Genomic DNA, 3,282 nt, shown 5'->3' on the forward strand with positions numbered 1-3,282 from the left:
CTATCACTCTTTTCTGTATAGTTAGGGGGTCTGTTTTTTGATTTGCTTCTTTTTTCCCCCTTTGTTCATTTGTTTTGTTTCTTAAATTCCACGAGTGAAATCATACAGTATTTGTCTTTCTCGGACTTATTTCGCTTACCATAATACTCTCTAGTTCTTTACGTCATTGCAAATGGCAAGGTTTCATTCATTTTTATGGCTAATATTCCATTGTGTATATATATCTCATTTTCTTTATCCATTTGTCAATGGACACTTGGGCTGTTTCCATAGTTTGGCTACTGTAGATAATCCTGCTATAAACAAAGGGTTGCACATATCACTTTGAAGCAGTATTTTTGTATTTTTTGGGCAAATACCTAATAGTGCAATTGCTGGAATGTAGGGTAGTTCTATTTTTAACTTTTTCGAGGAATCATACTGTTTTCCAGAATTGCTGCACCAGTTTGTATTCCCAACAGTACAAGAGCATTCCCTTTTCTCCACATCCTTGCCAACACCTGTTGTTTCTTGTGTTTATTTTAACCATTCTGAAAGGCACAAGGTGATATCTCATTGCAGTTTTGATTTGTATTTCCCTGATGATGAGTGATGTTGAGGATCTTTTCATGTGTCTGTTGGTCATCGGTATGTCTTCTTTGGGAAAATATCTATTGGCATCTACTTGCACTTTTATGTTATGGAGATGGCTTCTTTCCTTAAACCTCATGAACCAACACCTGCTAGCTTCAAACTTTTCTTGTGCAGCTTCCCATCTCAGCCTTCACAGAACTGATGAAAGTGAGGGCCTTGCTCTGGGTTAGGTTTTGGCTTAAGAGAATGTTGTGACTGTTTTGCTCTTCTATCCAGACCACTAAAACTTTATTCATATCAACAACAAGGCTGTTTCACTTTTTTAAATGTTCATTTACTTTTGAGAGAGAGACAGATAAGAGGATCCAAAGCAGGCTCCATGCTGTCACCGCAGAGCCCAATATGGGGTTCAAACTCACGAACTATGAGACCATGACATGAGCCCAAGTCAGACACTTAACCAACTGAGCCATTCAGGCACCCCAAGGCTGTTTCACTTTCTTATCACTCATGTGTTCACTAGTGTAGAACTTTTAATTTCCTTCAAGAATTCTTACCTTGCATTCACAACGTGGCTGTTTAGTTCAAGAGGCTTAGCTTCCAACCTATCTTGATTATCTACATGCCTTAGTCACTGAGCTTAATCATTTCTAGTTTTACTTTTTTTTTTTATTACTTGAACACTTAGAGGTCACTGTAGGGTTATTAATTACTAATTTCAATATTGTTGTGTCTCAGGTAATAGGAAGACCCAAGGAGAGGGAGAGAGATGGGGCAACAGCCAGTTGGTGTAGTCAGAATACATACAACATTTACTGATTAAGTTCACTGTCTTATATTGGCACAATTCATGGTGGCCCAAAACAATTATAATAGTAACATCAAAGATCGCTGACCATACCACCATGAATATAATAATGAAAATTTGAAATATTGTGAGAGTTACCAAAAAATGTGACACAGAAACAAATGTGAGCAAATGCTGTTGGGCAAATGGTGCCAATAGACTTGCTCAAAACCGGGTTGCCACAAATCTTCAATTTGTTATTTAAAAAAAAAAAAAGGCATTATCTGTGAAGTGCAACAAGGCTAAGGGCAATAAAACAAGGTATGTCTACATTCTTGAGTGATAAAGAAATGAACTATCAAGCCACAAAAAAATATGGAGGAATCTTAAATGCATATTGCTAAGTCAAAGAAGCCAGTTGAATAGGCTATATATTATAAGATTCTGAGTATATGTCATTCTGGAAAAGGAAAAGTTCAGTGGTTACTAGAAGTTTGATTTAGGGGTGGGGGAGGTAGAGTGAAACTTTTCTGCATGACACTCTAAAGTTGGAAACACGACAGTACGCATTTGTCAAAACCCAGAGAACTATAAAACACAAAGACTAAACACTAAAATAAACTATGGTCTTTAGTTAATATTACTGTATCAATTTTAGTTCATCAATTACAACAGATGTACCACACTAATGCAAGATGTTGAAAACAGAAAGGTGCAAAGAGAAAGGGTATGTTTTCTGTATATTTTCTGCATAATTTTTCTGTAAACCTAAAACTTCTATTTATTTTTTTAATGTTCATTTATTTTTGAGAGAGAGACAAACAGAGTGCAAGCTGGGGAGGGGCAGAGAAAGAGAGAGACACAGACTCTGAAGCAGGCTCCAGGCTCTGAGCTGTCAGCACAGAGCCCAACGTGGGGCTCAAATTCAAGAACCATGAGATCATGACCTGAGCTGAAGCTGGACGCTTAACTGACTGAGCTACCCAGGCACCCCAGCCTAAAACTGTTTTCTAAAAAATCTAACAAGGGGCACCTGGATGGCTCAGTGGGCTAAGCGTCCAACTTCAGTTCATTCGTGATCTCAGAGTTCGTGAGTTCAAGCCCCACATTGGGCTCTTTGCTGTCAGCAAAGAGCCTCCTTCAGATCTTCTGTCCCCATCTCTGTCTGCCCCTTCCTCACTGGTTTTCTCTCTCCCTCTCAGAAATAAATAAATAAACTTTAAAAAAAAGGGGGGGGGAATAAAAAAAAATAAAGTCTATTAAAAATAGTATCAAAATATAATTTCAGATCAACCTCAATTATTGAGACAAAAAAATTAAGTATTAGCAAATAAAATACAACATAAAAATCTAACACTTTATATAAAAAAGGCATCATGACCAAGTGGAATTTATCCCAGATATACAAGAATGAAATATTAGGAATTGCATTAGTATAATTTACCAAATCAGTAGATCTAAGAAAAGTCATAATTATTTCTGTGTGCTAAAAGGCTCTTCAGTAACATTCAACACACATTCCAGATTTTTTAAATAATTAAAGTAGGAATTGATGACTGTATCTCTAACTTGACCATGTATATGTACATTATATTATATCACATCATAGATCATATACATATTATACATAATCATGTTAGGGACATAACTTACTTAATGGGGAAACAATGGAAGAATCCCAATAAAGGTCAGGAACCAGGAAAGGATGCTTTCTATTTTTACTACTTTGTAACATTACATTGGAGAAATTATCCAATGCAATCAGAGAAAGGGAAACAAATAAAGGTATATAAATTGGAAAAGAAGACTAAAACAAATCAGTAAGGTGTCAGGACATAAAAACTACTCACAAAAATCAACAATCTTCATATACATATGAATAATAACAAGTTAGAAAGTACTAAGGGATAGAAGATCCTATT

This window comes from Neofelis nebulosa, chromosome 1, assembly GCF_028018385.1.
Source record: "Neofelis nebulosa isolate mNeoNeb1 chromosome 1, mNeoNeb1.pri, whole genome shotgun sequence".
In the NCBI taxonomy this organism is placed as follows: Eukaryota; Metazoa; Chordata; class Mammalia; order Carnivora; family Felidae; genus Neofelis; species Neofelis nebulosa.